This window comes from Rana temporaria, chromosome 1, assembly GCF_905171775.1.
Source record: "Rana temporaria chromosome 1, aRanTem1.1, whole genome shotgun sequence".
Taxonomy (NCBI): domain Eukaryota; kingdom Metazoa; phylum Chordata; class Amphibia; order Anura; family Ranidae; genus Rana; species Rana temporaria.
Window position 1 is genome coordinate 20,809,220 of NC_053489.1, and position 17,243 is coordinate 20,826,462.

The window sequence follows — 17,243 nt, forward strand, 5'->3', positions numbered from 1 at the left end:
AGGCCCCCTGTTATATCTCCTGCCTTGTCCCAATCAATATCCCTATGGGGCACTATGAGAAACCTGCCTTCATTGGTTTTAGAAATTCAGCCTTTGGCTCACATTTTCCATAACCCATAATTCAGCCTAGGCATGGACGTTAAAGCTTTTCGATTGTGGCTCGATAAGGGAAAGTACCGCATTGGACATTTCTTCTGCTCAGGCGCACTCTCCTTCCAGCATTGCAAGAACAAATTAGATCTCCCGGATTCAGAAAAATTCAGATATCACCAAATTTTTCACTTGTGTCCTCACTTTGGAAAAATAAACCTAACCCCCCAAAATGTACAGGATTACGAGCGCTTGTGTGGCCAGGGGTCAGGGCAAAGTGGTGGCAATTATTTCATCTACTCGTCACTAGGCAAACCACTAAGTTCCCACACATGGAAGCATGGAAAAAAGATCTACAAGACAATTGGGATCTAGACGCATGGCAGAAATCCTTCTCTAGATCCTTCAAAGGTATAGTTGATACTAGGGATGAGGCAAACACCCCCCCTTCGGTTCGCAGCAAAACATGTGAACAGGCAAAGTCTATGGGACGCAAACATGAAAAATCAAAACTGCTCATTTTAAAGGCTAATATGCAAGTTATTGTCATTAAAAGTGTTTGGGGACCTGGGTCTTGCCCCAGGGGACATGTATCAATGCAAAAAAAAGTTTCTCAGGGGGTCAGGATCTGGGGGTCCCTTTGTTAAAGGGGGCTACCAGATTCCAATAATCCCCCCCCCACTCGCAGACCCCCACAACCACCAGGCAAGGGTTGTGGGGATGATTCTCATGTCCCCATCCCCATGTTCAGGGCATGTGGCTTTGTATGGTTCATGGGGGGAGGCATTTCCTTGTTGAAGGCATTGACTGGGAAAAAGAGGCCTAGGTTTCTAGCCTCCTTTCCCAGTCGATGCCTTCTACAGGGAAATGTGTCAGGTGGAGCTACAGTCTGATGTCACCATGCACCACCTGGCTGGCTTGAGCCACAGCTATGTTTGAAATATTGTCTGCTGGATGTCAGCATCAACCTTTTTTTGAATAAAGCCTTAAATAGAGTACTGCACCATGAAGCCTCTACTTTATTCTTCAAAACCTGTCTTGGGAGTGAAATCTGCCCTGCCAAAAAGACCTAAGACAAAGACCGCAGCAGTGGAGAGCAGTAGTAAGAGGAGAGATCCCGCCATCGAAGGAATCCGTGGATATACCGTCTCTGGCCAAAAAATCCCTCTTGTGTGTGTGCCCATATGATCTCTATAATCTGAGATCCACCAAATCTGGTAAGCTGCGCTGTTTGTTTGCTATTTTTGATGAACAGAATATTTGATTATTCTTCTGAAAAGCCCCGTCCTCGTTGATCTGCACTTGTTTCACAACTGGCTGTCCATCTAAATTAACAATCCTGGCAAGGAGAGCATTAATCAGAGAAGCAGCCAAGAGGTCCATGGTAACTCTGGAGGAGCTGCACAGGAGGAGCTGCAGGAGATCCACAGCTCAGGTGGGAGAATCTGTCCACAGGACAACTATTTGTCACACACTCCACAAATCTGCCCTTTATGGAAGAGTGGCAAGAAGAAAGCCATTGTTGAAAGAAAGCAATCAGAAGACCTGTTTACAGTTTGCGAGAAGACATGTGGGGGACACAGCAAACATGTAGAAGAAGGTGTTCTGGTCAGATGAGACCAAATATTTTTGGCCTAAAAAAACAAAATGCTATGTGTGTGTCAGGATCACTTAGTGGTCCTGTTCCTTATTTCAGCATCCAGTGTTTGGGCTATGGCACTCTCCTTGTCTGTCTGTCCACCTGCAGGCTGATTAATGTGATCAGTTTCTGGGTGGAAACCAAGCCTGTTATAAGCCAGCTCAAACCTCATTTGAGTGCTTGTAATAGAGAGTGATATGTGTGCGGTTGCTCCTGATCAAGCTCCCTGTCTGTCTGTCCTGCTTTGCAAATTTGGATTTCCCTGTGTATGACTTTGGACTGGGTTATTGGACTATTCTATTCTAGCCTGCCTTTTACCTGAATTGTCATAGAACCACAGTATCTGTCTGCTAACCGCACGTATCTATGTGCTTTGCTCAGTTTGCATCTGCCCTGGTGTGGTAGACAGGCACTATAGTCTTGTGTATCAGTCCTGGGGCCAACCGAGTATCGGTAGGCCTGGTTTCTAGTTTGGAAAAGGGGGCTGTTATAGGTAAAAAAACACAGTAGCTAGCTATAGTGTCTGACCTCCTGCATTGGGGTAGACATGAAAATGTGGCGGAAAATTAACACTGCACATCACCCTAAATACACCATGAAACATGGTGGTATCTTAATCATGTTGTGGGATGCTTTTCTTCAGCAGGGACAACAAAGCTGGTCAGAGTTTATGGGAAGATGGATGTAGCCAAATACAGGACAATCTGAAAGAAAAAACAAAACCTGTAAAGCCTCGTACACATGACCTGTTTTCCTGGTAGGAAAATTGCCAAGAGAGCTTTTGGCTGGGAAAACCGAAAGTGTGTATGCTTCCTACTATACCAGTTTTCCCGTCAGGAAAACAGCCGGGAATCCCGACAGTAAAATAGAGAACCTGCTCTCTATTTTACCATAGGGTTTCCCGTCGGACTGTTTCCTGTCAAGAAAACTTTAAGTTCACGTCACAGGCAATGGGCCTGGCGTATCTTATGGAGTAAATTTGACGTGATACTGAGCATGCGCGCATGCGCCGTTCATTAGGCACGTCATTTACGCGGGGTCACGATTGATTTACATACAACACGCTCACCTCTTCCACATTTGATTTACGCGGGCTGACGCCAGCCCATTTACGCTACGCCGCCGCAACTTACGGAGCAAGTGTTTTGTGAATACTGCACTTGCCCATCTAAGTTGCGGAGGCGTAGCGTAAATAGGATACGCTACACCCACACAAAGTTACGCGCTCGTACGTGAATCTGGCCCCAGATCTGCATTTTTAATTATTTAATTTCTAGTGATCTCCATGATTTGATTTTTAATTTTGTTGTGTCAAGTTACCACAATAACATTATTATCTTGTATTTTTTTTTACCTTCAAGGAGATTGTTTGGTGTTATCTGTCCCTTTTTAATTTGACTTTTTTTTTAAATGTACCTGCCTACTCACATGCTATTCTTTTTAGTTTAATAAAAACACATAGGCAAGTATTAACTGTAAAAATAAATTCCATTTATTCTGGCTGGAGAATCTGCTGCAATTTGCACATCCTTGTGACCCCAGGGAACATTCTGTGTGGACCAAAAATTTGGGATCTTGAGAAGCACATACAGTTGGGAGCACAATCTGGTCCTGGACTCACAGAGGTCAGGAACAGCAGCAGATGATATATATGTCCCATGTCTGTGGTACTACAACAGCCTGCCTTCTGTCAGACCACATTGAAGCAAGGCCATCACTTTCTAGACTTCCTGGTAGCCTTCCCTGTAGTCTTCTTTGCAGTCTTTCCTGCAGCCTTCCTTGTACGCTTTGTTGAAGCCTGTGCCGCTGGATGTGTACTTGTGTCAGGAGGAGGAGAAGGAGGTGGAGGAGAAGAAAAGGAGGTGGTGGAGAAGGAGGTGGAGGAGGATGGGCAACCTCACAAATTGCAGTATTTGGAATAATTGTCCCCATCAACCCCTTATTTATTAAGGTTAGAAACAGGGGCTCACATAGGAGGCATTGGCCCATTGCCATCTGCTTCATTTTGGCACCAACATAGCCCTCTTCAGTGGTGGTTGGCTCTTGAAGGATGGCATGTGCATCTCTTATCAGGGCCATGGCTGTCTCACTCATGCTCCTATGCCTCCTTGCCCTTCTTGTTGTAAGGCAGATGGGAGGCACCTGACATGTTGTTCTTGTTCTGTCACTTGGTACGGCCACCTCCTGTCTGCCACTGGGCCCTGCCTCCTCCTGCCTGACAATGGGGGCCTCCTCCTGGCTAACAGTGGGCCCTGCCTCCTCCTGGCTGACAGTGGGGGCCTCCTCCTGGCTGACAGTGGGCCCTGCCTCCTCCTGCCTGACACTTTCCCCACCCTAATCCTGTCTGAGCTCTCCCTGTGTATAAAAAAGGGACAGTTTTAGTTTTTGGTTCATCAATCACACACAATTTTCATTTCATGACTGTTGCAAATTGAACGTTAATAAATAGAAAAGACTATCATTCTGACCCCAGCATTTTTCCTTCTTGTCTCAAACTTTTTAGGCCACTACTGTCTATTGATGTGAATTTTTTTTTTTGATCAAACATAATTAATTTTACCATCTATTTTACATCATTAATTTTATCACAATAAATATTTAGAAATATACTATACTGGGCTCCAGAAGTCCACATCCGATTCTTCCAGGATGTCAGGCTCTTCTTGCTCCAGGGAAGGCTTAGCTTGGCTGCAGGGAAGGCTAGATGAAATGCTAGAAAGTGATGGCCTTACTTCAAGGTGGTCGTTTAGAAAGGTCAATCTGTTGTAGTACCACAAACTCGGCATATACATCCGCTGCTGCTGCTACTGACCTCTGTGAATTCAGGACCTTCAAGCGCTCCCTCCTGTATGTGCCTCTTAAGGTCCCAACTTTAGTATCCAGCTGAAGGAGGGTTGCTCGGGGGATCTGTGTATGCACAAATTAGAGCAGGATCTCCAGCGCTGCCGTCCTTGCCCTTTTTTTCTTATGAATTGGATTTTTTGTCTCCCACAGAGCGGGCAGCTCCCTGTACCTATCTATGAACTCAATCATAAAGTCTTTATCTTTGAATGCATTCATTCTTTCTGCAAGACAAAACACAAGACTAAACATACAAATGTCAGTCTAAACTCTAGTAATCTTTATTCCCATATAGGCCTCAATCTCTATGCAGTATAGGCCACTGATTAAAGTTAAAATCATACCTTCGGTCTCACGTTCGTCGCTTTTACTCTTATCTCCGCACACCAAACATAGTTATGACACAAGTGTTAGCTTTATATATACTACGCATGCGTGAAACTATGCACACATCACCCGCCCATGATGTTCTTTCTCGAATATTCCCCGCCCCTTCTCTTTTGGCCGCCAGACAACATGGCGGAGTCACAGCAGGTGTCTGCTAATTAATCTAACCATGAGACAAGCTCAGAGAGTCTAATGTCACGATCAAGGAGGAGATACAAAGCATCTAATATGTCCTTTGCAGAGATGGCAGAAATGGTGGACATATTGAAAAAGTCAGATTATGATGGCAAGCATGGGCCGTATACCCAGCCTAATCTAAGGAAGGCCAAAATAATGAGGAAAGTTGTAAAAAGTCTGCAGAAACATTTTGGGGTACACAGATCCAAAGAGTAGCTTAGAAAGAGATGGTTGGACCTGAAACTGAGGGAGCCGGAGCAGTTAAGGAGTATCAAGAGAATGCTTGAAAAAAGTAAGTATTTCTCATGAGTCCCTATTATTTTATTATCAGAACTTGCATGTTGCTCCATGTGTTTTTTTTTTTATTACTATTGGACCTTTGAAAATGTCAACTTTCAAAGGTTAGTGGGCACAGTAATCGGTCGTTAGAGACACATCGTTCACCTACTACATACAATGTTTTTGGAAGATACAGGGTAAAAATAATTTGGACATGCCTGTTTGTATTCCAAAAATGCTATTACATTGTTGTCTAGATGATGTGTTTGTAACTAGAATGAAATGCAAACTTGAACCAGTGTAAAGGAGAGGACACTCAGCAGCTGTTTACACATCTGCACTCTGGAGCACTAGTGTGGGACACCAGAACAACCTTTTTAGGGTGTCCCACACAGGTGCTCCAGTGGATAATTAGGGTGTCTACATGTGTAAAACTTGTCCAAAAAGGTGAGTAGTCAAGATTTAGGAAGTAAAAAATAATGTATTCAGCTTTGAACTCTGCCCAAACACACAATTGTACCCCACTTCCAAGCAATGTATCATATTCCTATTTTTGCCCTCAAATATCTGTGTGCTAAGTATACCTTTTGTTTCATTCTCATAGGAAAGACAAGACTGGGAGGACACCACTCCAAGGAGCACAGGAACCCCACACCTCAGCAAGAACCCCAAACCCAGGATGTGGAGGAAGGAAAAGTGGAGGAAGGAGAGGTGGGTGAGGTGGGTGACGTGGTGGAACCAGGGCCAGATTGTGCTGAGGATTTTGTGCTGAGGATTTTGGCGGGTCTTTTATAAAAAAATAATTAAATAGAGAGCGGGAGGATGAGAGAGAGAGAAAGAGGATGAGAGAGGGGTGAGGGGTAAGGGAGGGAGGATGAGAGAGAGAGAGGATGTGCATGAGCATGTGTGGGAGTGACAGCAATGCAGCCCGGCCAAGGTAAGTGAACAAAGGCACAGAACCCGGAAAGAAGACCGGGTGAAGATGGAAGCACCCGGGACCTGACGGATTGATCACAGCGCTGGAATTCTCAGTTTGACAGGTAAGTGTACCCTAATGTGCTAATATGCTGTGCATACTTGTACATTATGGCATAACCTACCTCAGGGCCTCTAAAAAGTAGTAATGTTAGTGAAGTTTACTACAGCTTTAATATTACAGGATCCCGGGCGGTCGTTTTGTGGCAAACTTAGCTAGTTTGCGGTCCTTCAAACCGGTGGACATCTGGCGATGTTCGCTGCGGTCCGAAATGTTACATGGGTAAGAACTTTGACCTATGACACATCCATCAGGTGGTGCAGGAAAGCCAATTGAGACATTTCAGCACATGGACATAACCCCTACCTTATAAATAGACCTGATCTGCTTGTTGTCAGTGTAGGGAGAGGGTGCTGTTTGGAGCAGGGACAGGCTGTATTCAATCAAATAGCTATCTAAAAGGTCCACAAAAGTCCTTTCAAGCACTTTTTGTCAGTGTAGGGAGAGGTTGACATTTCCAGCAGGGACAGACTTTAGCGACACAAATCGCTACCTAACAGGTCTAAAAAAGTCCTTTCAAGCACTGGTATAGGTGTGCTACTTGCTGTGCAGTACATAGGTGTGTAATACATTCATACATTTTCAGGTGGGGGGGACACTAGTTCTGAGGGCCCTGGGGGGGGATTGGATTTCTTTAATTTGCATAGTTTTTCTCTCACTTCCTGTTTGGCTATGGGACAGGAAGTGAAGGGAAATCTCCGCAATTGGACAGGGATGGTACAAAATAAATTGACAGGGGCTATAACCCTCCCTTACTCTATCCAAAATGAAAAAAAATAAAGTGTTGATTATAGTTCTACTTTAACCACTTCCATACAGGGCACTTAAACACCTTCTCGCCCAGACCAATTTTCAGCTTTCAATGCTCTCATGCTTTGATTGATATTTACTCAGTCATACTACATTGTACCCAAACAACATTTTTATCATTTTTTTTCTCACAAATAGAGCTTTCTTTTGGTGGTATTTAATCACCTTAGTTTTTCTTTTTTTTTGCGATATAAGCGAAAAAATGCAAAAATGTTGAAAAAAAAAACATTTTTTTATTAGTTTCTATTGTAAAATTTTGCAAAAAAGTAAATTTTCTTCATAAATTTGGGCCAAAATTTATACTGCTACATATATTTGGTAAAAATAACCCAAATTAGTGGATATTATTTAGTCTGTGTGAAAGTTATATAGCCGGATTCAGGTAGAGCGGCGCATCTTTGTGCTGGCGTAGCGCAGCCCAAATGCGCTACGCCGACGTAAAACAGAGAGGCAAGTACAGTATTCACAAAGCACTTGCTTCCAACGTTGCACAGGCGTAATGTAAATTTGAAGACGTAAGCCGGCGTAAGTGTAAGTGGGTGTGACGTTATGCTAATGATGGTCTGAGCGTGGAGCAGTGGCTTACGCCCGGCATATCATGAACGGAGCATGCTCACAACTACATTGGCGTAACTTCCTGGGATACGCCGGCCCACCGGCTTACGACAAGCGCATAAATATGCCCAGACATGCGCCCGTCCGGCGCAAATGTACATCCTGCTTTTTCCCCCCCTGAAGCAAGGTACTTTTGCTCAGCGATGGCAAATGTGGAGTCTGAGAAAGACAGGAGGAAGAAGAATTTTTCTCCAGAGGAGAAGGCTGTCGTCATCTCGGCCATAGAGAAGTATAATATCTTTCTCCATGGCGCCCAAAGTCGCCAGACCAGCAGGACCAGGAAAGAAGTCATCCTGGCGACGATCGCCAATGATGTCAGTGCCCTTGGCAATGAGTCCCAGACCTCCAAGGACATTAAGAAGAAGATTAATGATTTAAGGCGCAATGTCCGGGATAAAGTGGCTGCCATCAGGAAGCACCAGAGGGGCACGGGGGGTGGACCACCATGTGATGTGCGGTTGTCCCCGGAGGAGCAGGTCATTGCCAGGTGTCTGGAGAGGGAGCAGTTAGAGGGCCTGGAGGGCTTTGACTCCCTTGATCAGGCCTCGAGGACAGGTAAGTGCTTTTTTTTTTTTTTTTTTTCATAAAAGATTTTTATTTATGCAAAACATATCATGAGATACATGACAAGGTAGTTATCACAAGACAGAAAAACATGAAGACAGCATAATACAAAACACCACAGAAAGGCATCAATCAACGTGTTTAGACCATGAATGAGGCATAAAAGGTTAAATAAGCGGAAGAGGGCGGAGGATCTTAACTCTCTGTTTTCCCCTCCCCCCGCACCCCCCCGCCAAGCGCAGGAAGGGGAGGTGATGTAAGGCCTCATTCTCGGTCAAAATTTAAAGTGTGTCATATCATGTAAGTAATGGGGACAAGTGTCTACATAGAGAAGAAGGAAAGGATGGAAAGGAAAGAAAGGAAGGTATGGGGGAGGAAGGGGGGAGAAGAGAAGTGAAAGGGGGTAAATAAAGCCAAAGCAGAAGCGCAGAGGGGAAATAACAGGGAAAGAGGGAATGTGGGAGTGGGTCCATGCCTGCCCTCCCCCCCCCCACACCGTCGGGAGGAGGGAACTCCTTCAGCTCCGTCGGCTCAAGAAACATATTGTCGGTAGCGGTCAGTGGTAACAAAATGGTTCCAGCAAGCCCAAGTAAAGGAGAATTTCTGCACTCTATCTTGGGAAATGTGAATCAGCTCCTCCATTTATTTTATCAAAGAGATCCGGGCCAGCCATTCTCTTATTGTCGGGACATCGGTAGAGCGCCAATGTCTGGGAATGCAAACTCTGGCAGCATTGACCATGTGCATGGCCAGGGACTTGAAATAATCTTTTTTGGGAATCGATGAATGATGCAGAAGGAATTGAGAAGAAGTGTAATCCAGGGTGTAGGTAGTGACATGTGAGATGAGGTCGTGGACCTCCCTCCAAAAAGGCTGGAGGGCGCCACAATCCCACCACACATGGAGCATAGTCCCCACTCCCGTACCATATCTCCAGCAAGTGTCGGGGATATTAGGGGAGAATTTATGAAGGCGCGACGGGGTTCTGTACCATTTGGTAATCACTTTGTAACCGTTCTCTTGAACAGCCACGTTCGCAGAGCCTTTATGGGCAAATGTCGAATCTGTCTGTAGGTCCAGAACGAAAATGAGGATGTCTTAGAGCTGGTTTTCAAGGCTTCAAATGACAGAGGTCTCCCAGCGGAGAAAAATTTAAGGGCTAGTATGTCCTCAAAGGGCTATTCCTGACTCAAAAAATCCTCCGACACGCCAGGTGGGAAATCTAGATTCCCCCGCAGGGACGTCAGAGGGTTCGGTTGGGAGGACGGGGGACCTAACGTGGAAGCTTTCTTGAAGACTAGAAGTGAAGGGTAAATGAATGGATGAGTCTGTGAGGATTGGGGCCAATTCCTGGGAGGTAGCCATGGGAGTAAGTGTAGGGGGCTTGAAGAGAAGCTTCTCTCCAGGAGGACCCATAGCTTCCTTGAGGCGTGGATATTCCAGTCTGCTGTCCTCGTGAGATGACATGCACTATGGTACTTATGAAGGTCTGGGAGGCCAAAGCCCCCTCTGGATTTAGGTAAAGTGAGTCTGGAGTACTTTTTTCGTGGCTGGGACCCCCTCCAGAGGAAGGTTGAGCATGCCTTCCTATATGATGTGAAGAATCCCGAAGGCAAGGAGATGGGTATGGACTGTAGCAGGTAGAGTAAGCGTGGCAGAATTATCATTTTAATCAGGGCCGAACGACCAAACCAAGAGACATTCAGACCCATCCAGTCTCTAAGGCATGATTGAGCTTTAAGAAGGGCTGGGTGGAAATTCTTTGAGTACAGGTCCGCCAGGTTGGGGGGTATTCGGATACCAAGATAAGTGAGGGAGTCCTAAATTCCATCTAAAGGGGAAAAATTCCTGACAGTGCGACACTTCCATGGAGGGAAGGGAGACGTTAAGCGCTTGAGATTTTGTATAGTTAATTTTCAGATTTGAGAGGGAGCCAAAATGATCTACTGTAGGTCTTTAAGGAGATTGGGAAGGGAGATCCTGGGGGAGCGCAAGGACAGAAGAACATCATCTGCAAAGGCAGCCACCTTGAACTCCCTCCCCCCCACATTGATCCCCAAAATATCTGGGTTGTCTCTAAGCCTATTGAGAAGGGGCTCCAGTGTAAGAATGTATATCAAGGGCGACAGGGGGCAGCCCTGTCGCGTCCCGTTGCTAATGGGAAAGACGTTCGACAGGAGGCCATTGACTTTAAACGCGGCCGAAGGACCCGCATACAGGGCCAAGATGTGCGACAACAAGCGGGGCCCCAGGCCCAAAGCTACTAGCACCTCCTGCATGTAGTCCCAGGCCACTCTGTCGAACGCCTTTTCAGCATCGAGAGAAAGAAAAAATCCTTGGGTCCTTGAAGACGTGAGCCAATGGTGCAAATTCAGAGTACGGATGGTGTTGTCCCTGGCCTCCCGTCCAGGGACAAAACCCACCTGATTTAATGAGATAATACCCGGGATTAGGGGCGCCACCCTATTTGCAAGGATTTTCGCGTATATTTTTATGTCCACGTTTAGGAGCGAAATCGGACGGTAGCTGGCCACTGCAGAAGGGTCCTTGCCCTCCTTTGGGATCACAGTTATGTGGGCTGTCAGCATGCTGCCAGGCTTAATCTGAGGGTCAGACAGGGCATTAAATAAGTTCAGGAGCTTGGAGGTGAGTACCCCGCCAAAAGACTTGTAGTACTGTAGGGAGAAGCCGTCCGGGCCCGGGGCCTTCCCGGGCTTCATTTGTTTTACAGCCATCTCCACTTCCGCAGCTGTCATGGGACTTTCCAGGGCGAGCGACTTTTGTGGGGAAATTGGGTTGGTGCCATATCGAGAAAGAAAGTCCTTAATCTGCGACCTCCTCGAAGAGATCTTGGACTGAGAGCGAGCTTGGGGATTGAGATTATACAACTTAAAGTAAAAATCTTCGAATTCCTTAGCAATGTCTCTGTTCTTAACTAGCCGGGTACCACCTCGGCCTTGAATGTGGTGAATCGTGGAAGTAGGCTTAGAGTTTTGTACCGAGCGCGCCAAAAGGCGCCCACTCTTGTTGCCCTGTTCGTAAAAGATCCTCTGCCCAAGAATATACCGCCTCTTAGCGCGTTTGCCCAGCTCCTCCATAAGAGAAGTCCTAGCTTGTGTCAAGTCTTGTAGGGTGGCCTGGGCATGGGACTTCTTGTGTGATGCTTCGAGCGACTTAATCGTCGCTATAAGGGAGTTTATGTATTCCTGGCGTTGTTTCTTGGCTTTCGTAGCCAGGGCGATCAGCTCTCCCCGAATGACGCACTTGTGCGCCTCCCAAAGGGAAACCGGGGAGATCTCCGAGCTAGGATTCTCTGTGAAGTACTGTTGGATGCGCGTGCGGATTTGGTCAGTAACAGATAGATCCTTAAGCAAGGAAGAATTCAGACGCCAAGTCTTAGTTCTAGAGGACGTTTCGGGAAAAGCTAAGGTGACACTAATCGGGTGGTGGTCCGATAAAAACATCGGTTCGATTGTGGAATTCTGGAGGTAAGTCAGGTCCGATTGGGAGAGGAAAAAATAATCGATCCTAGAGTACTTTTGGTGGGGGGCCGAAAATAAGGTATAGTCCCTATCTGAGGGATACAGCATGCGCCAAACATCATGCAGGGACAGATTCTGGAGGCGTAGGTTGATTTGCCTCAGTGCTTTATAGGTCAAGGTGGAGGTACTGGTGGAGGAGTCCAGCAGGGGGTTCAGGGGGACATTGAAGTCCCCCCTAGAAGCAAGAGACCCGACTTGAATGACGCTAAAAGGTCGCATGCAGTCTTGAAAAAGGCCACCTGATGGTCATTGGGACAATAAATATTGGCCAGTGTGATAGGTTTAGATTCATAAGACCCCTTAAGGAAAATGTACCTACCCTCCGGGTCGATAAGGGAATCATCCAGAGTGAAGTTCGCATGTTTGGACACCAGGATGGAGACCCCCTTCGTTTTGGAGCTGGGGTTGGTAGCGTGAAATGCGGTCCGATAGATATGATTAGCGAGTTTGGGAATGGCGTCCGAACGGAAGTGGGTCTCCTGTAAAAAAAAGAAAATGGGCTCCATATTTGGAGAGCGAAGATAAATCCTGAGACCTCTTCTCTGGTAAGTTGAGGCCCTTTAACATTAAGAGATACACATTTCAAGGATAGGGGTGTCATAGCTAATGGTCAATGCTGCAGGGTCTAGTATCAGGGGGATGAGGGTGAGAACGATAGGCCTGAGGATCAAGGAGCTAGAAGGGGGAGAAACGGCGGGGAGAACCACCGGGAGGGCAGGCACGAACCCAGTCGAAGGCACAGGAAGAAGGGAGATCAACAAGAGAGGAGAGGTAGGGAAGAAGAAGAAAAGGCTAGAGGAGGGGGGAAGAGGAGGGGCGATGGGAATAGAGGGGTCGAGGTAGGGAAGAGAAGGGAAAGTAAAGGATCGGAACAGGAAGAGTAGAGGGAAGCTCAAGGCAGAGAAAATATGAACCAGAGGTGATATTAGGCCTGCTAAATCACCTAAAAAGGGGGAAGGTCTGGAGGGTCAGCAAGAATCCCAGTGGGATAGCTGTGTGGGAGCGAAATCAGGGACAGAAACCTCGAAGGGGAAGCGGTCCAGGGATAGAAATTAGGACGTATGATAAAAAAAAAAAGGGTGTTGTGGGGAACCCGTGAATTGTAGAAAGATGGGGTGCAGGACAGCCCTATATAGCGTGCGGAGCACAAGGGCTGAGGTGAGTGGTAGGTGGTGTACAAAACAGTGGTATCATCAGGGAGAGAGGGAGAACAATGCATATATATTAAACAAGTGCAAATAAGTCTACGCATTATCAGCATAGATACAACAAGTATCGCCACATATCTATATCACAGCGCCCTTATGGGCGTAAAATTACTAAGGGACAGAAAAAGATTAACATAATAACATGCAACATGCAACATGCCTGTGTGGTTAAAAAGGTTTGAAATAAATGTCTGGAGGACCACAAAATACAATACAATTAAAGCTCACCCTCCTCCCTCCCTCCCCCCCGGCCACCCCCCACCCCCGCAGATAGCAAAGGAAGAATCTCAGACTCCAAGGGGAGGACGTAGGGAGCATTGGGTCCAGCGCCAGGTCAGTGGGATCGGGAGAGCCCCCCCCCCCCCAAAGAATTAGCCAATGTGAGCCAGCTGAGAGTATCTCTAACAGGGGGTAAGCGAAGAGAGGATGGGGGCCAAAAGGGGGAGGGGGATGGAGGAGAGGAGAGGGGAGCGAGGAGAAAGAAGGGGGGTGAAAGAGGGGAGGAGAGGAAGGGGAGGGAGGGAGGTGTAGGTCACAAAACATCAGCAGTACCCCATGGTTATCCTTGTGGAGACGTGGGAGCTGAGGAGGGGCCTAGAAGACCATCAGACATGCCCTTGAGGAGGACATATCAGACCTGTAGGTTTCAGAGGCATTGCATCAAAAGGTTCTAGTCCTGATGGAAGTCCAAGTCTGTAAAAAAAAAAAAGGGGGGGGGAGATGATGGTGGAGCACTGGGGAAGGAGGAAAAAACAAAATAAAAAAAATATTACATGCAAGGAAGTCTCACAGCACATGCACGGGGCAAGGGGGAGTAGAGACAAAAGGAAAAAAAGAGAAAAAATAACACCAAAAGAAAAAGGGGGCTAAAGTGCATGATCCCGACATCTCACGTGCACCAGCAACATCGAGTGGAAGTCAGTGTCAGCTATTCCGCGCACAGAGACACAACTGGTCAGTAGCTGCAGCTCGCCAGAAGAGCACTCGAGTCATGCAAAACATACACACACACGGGGGGCTGAAGCTTGAGTCCCAAAGAGAACAGGAGTGGCGATACATAACAAGGAAGCGTAACAATCTGTGCATCAGGCCTCGATCCGGTCTCTACCCCTAGGTGGCGTCGAGGGGGAGCCCGGGTTGTGTTGGTAGAGATCGCGTCTAGAAGCATGATTACCTGGGGAGGACGGACCTGCCCTGTTCCTGCGGGATCTGTGGCGCTGGGCTTTCGGGGACGGATTCATGGAGACTGGGAGCCATGGTTCCGAGGGGAAGTAGAAAGCATACCAGTCCGGGAGGTCCACGGGCGGTAGATCGAGCTGCTCACAGAAGTTGTGAAGGTCCTCGGGTGTGCAGAGGAGAGCGGAGCGCCCCCTGGAGGACGCCGACAGCGCAAAGGGGAACTTCCAACGATATTGTATGTTTCTTGCGCGTAGGGCCTCCAGCAGGGGGCGCAGGGCGCGCCTGTTCTGAAGCGTGATCTGGGACAGATCTTGAAAGAGTTTCACCTCCACGCCATCATGGAGGATTCGTCCTCTCGCTCTTGCTTTGCGAAGGATCTCCTCCTTGAGCTGAAAGTTAATCACATAGCAGATCACATCTCTAGGGGGTTCGTTGTCTCTAGGCGGGGGACGCAGCGCTCGATGGGCTCTCTCCATTTCGACGGGCGAGTCCGCCGGGCGCTTTATTAAGTCATTAAAGATGGCTTGGAGAGATTGCTGCAAGTTCCCCGGTTCAACACTTTCAGGGAGACCCCGCACACGTATGTTGTGCCTCCGACCCCAGTTGTCGAGGTCCTCGACGTGTCTGTGGAGCTCCAGGAGGTGAGGGAGCTGGGCGTCATAGGTGCCTTGAACTTGGCGGAGTGCAGCCGCGTGGGCCTGGGTGGTTTGTTCCACCTCATCGATCCGATGGGCTACTGCACGGATCTCCGTTTTGAGATCAGCCACCGCCGCCGTGACAGCATTTTTAATGTCCGCGGTCATCGTTTCCAAGTCAAACAGGCTAGGGGGGTGTGTGCATCCTGCAGACGAAACTGGCTCCAAGGGCTGCAGGCCGGATTCCAGGCTAAGCTGGCTCGGGGTTTGGGCCTGTGAGGCCGCGTGTGCCGCCATGCGTTGTGTTCGGAATATCTCCGGGATGTTCCTGCTCAGCTGAGTAATAGGCTCACCCGTTGCCCTGGACGTAGACGAGATTCGGGTGGCTCTGCTCATGGCGAAGGGCGGGTTGTGGGTTCCCCAAAAGGCAAGATTCTATCCCTGGATCGCAGGAGCTCAAGGCTTAAGCTGCCATCTTGGTCTCTGTCCAGGCCACGCCGCCAGGTAAGTGCTTTTTATCCCCTATCCGGTGTGTAGCATGTGAGGGGGTGGAAGGGAACATGTGTCAAGTGTGTGGGTCCACCAACATGTGAATGCTTTGTGTCATCCACAGATGTGCCGTGTCCCCGCCTCTCTCCAGTGCACCTTAGGCGGCTGCATAGTGGTAGCACCGGCCCTGACTCCAAGGCAAATTTTAACCACTTCCGTACCGTAGGATGTCATATGACATTCTGGACTTCAGTGGGGGATATCTGAATGATGGGTGCAGCTACAGGCATCATTCAGATATCCTTTTTTACAGGCGGCGATTGTGCGCACCATAAGAACGATCATAGCGGCAGTTCTGCCGCTTGATCGGTCTTACAGGCGCCATCCGGTGCTTCTCTGGGCTCTCCCGTGCCATTGGAGGCCCGGAGAATGAATCGTCCGCCGCCGAATGAGGAGCATAGAGATTTAAAAACATAAACAAAGCTGCAATCGTGGCTAAAAGCATGAGATCAGTGATTTTTTTTCCAATCTCATGCTTTCCAGCCTGGAAGAGAGATGTGGGGTCTGATTGACCCCGCCTCTCTCCATAAAGAGGACCTGTCACACACTATTTCTATTACAAGGGGTGTTTACGTTCCTTGTAATAGGCAAAAATAAATAAAAAATAAAACTTACTGTCCCTAGTAGCTTGCGCCCAAAAGAGGCGAATGTGCATGTAAGTCCCGCCGTTCAAACCACACATGTAAGGTATTGCCGCGTGCATTAAAACGAGAGCAATAATTCTAGCACTAGACTTCCTCTGTAACTCTAAACTGGTAACTTGTAAAAAAAAATCAAGGGTCACCTAAAGAGATTTTACGTCCCGAAGTTTGGCGCCATTCCATGAGTGCGTGCAATATTAAAGCGTGACAAGTTAGGTATCTATTTACTCGGTGTAACATCATCTTTCACATTATCCCAAAAAATTTGGCTAACTTTACTGTTTTGTTATTTTTTAATTCGTGAAACCGTTTTTTTGCCAAAAAAAGGGCCTTTCAAAAATTATTGCGCAAATACCATTGGAGATAAAACGTTGCAATGACCGCCACTTTATTCCCTAGTGTGTCTTCTAAAAAATATATAATGTTTGGGGTTCTGAGTAATTTTCTAGTAAAAAAATTATGATTTATAAATGAAGGAGAGAAGTTCAAGAATAGGCGCAGTATGGAAGTGGTTAAATAAAACACTGGCATGGGTTTTTGTTACGCTGATCATGAAGGGAAACTCCACGCCAAAGGATCCCCTTCAGGAGCATATCAGGATTTTAAGGGGGAACTCCTACGCCGAAAAAAATGGTGTGGGGGTTCCCCCAAAATCCATACCTGACCCTTATCCGAGCACGCCGCCTGGCCGGTCAGGAATGGGGGTGAGGACGAGCGAGCGCCCCCCCTCCTGAAACGTACCAGGCTGCATGCCCTCAACATGGAGGGTGGGTGCTTTGGGGCAGAGGAGGCACTGAGCCCCCCACCCTAAAGCACCCTAGTCAGCTGGGGGGGCCTTCTGCTGCTTTCTTCTTTAAGCTCTTTTACAAGCGGGGAGCCGGACTTCTTCGCCGTTTTCTGCCGGGGGGCGGACTTTACCGTTGTCTTCTGCTGGGGGGGGGGGCGGACTTCACCGACGTCTTCTGCCGGGGGGGCGGACTTCACCGCCATCTTGTTGTGTTCTGCCGGAGGCCCCCGCTTTCTTCTTTAAGCTCTTTTACAAGCGCAACGA